The sequence below is a fragment of the Echiichthys vipera genome, assembly GCF_963691815.1.
Source record: "Echiichthys vipera genome assembly, chromosome: 19".
Taxonomy (NCBI): domain Eukaryota; kingdom Metazoa; phylum Chordata; class Actinopteri; order Perciformes; family Trachinidae; genus Echiichthys; species Echiichthys vipera.
Genome location: NC_139844.1, coordinates 7,206,378 through 7,206,955, shown reverse-complemented (window position 1 = coordinate 7,206,955; position 578 = coordinate 7,206,378).

The following is a 578-nucleotide window of genomic DNA, read 5'->3' as shown; positions in this document are numbered from 1 at the left end:
TAGCATCTCTCTGGGCATTCTCTACACATGGTTGATCAACCAAAAAAACTGTCTCCATGGCTTATTTGGTGGATTTTCATGCTGAAAAAGACCATGGGGTCCATTTTTTATCAGACTTACACTTTAAGTCTTATGTAACACCCTTTCAAAATACGACTTTCCACATCTTTTTACTCAGATCTGTTGAACAAACAGGGAACGCAGCACTGCGGCGTTGTAGAAATACGACCGGTTTGGGCACAGAAATCGTATATTATAAGGGCATTACGTCACGACTTAACAGCCGGATGGAGTCCTGCAGGAATGAGTCCTAAAACCCAGAAATGAGTGAGCATTTTACCCTTCCTGTTGCCTCGACTTGAAGTCAGTTCATGTGTTTTTGGTGAGACCTCTCTGACTGCTGCATGTCTCACATCTGTGTTTAAAGGCGATTTCTGCCACTGAGAAACTCAAACTTCACTCTCAACAAGCCTCTCTATTGTTTCTGGAAAAAGATCATTATTCCACCATGATGTCATGAAGTCAGCTCCACCCGTGTGTGTTATTACTTCAGCCTGTTGTGTTTTAAGTGAAGCAGC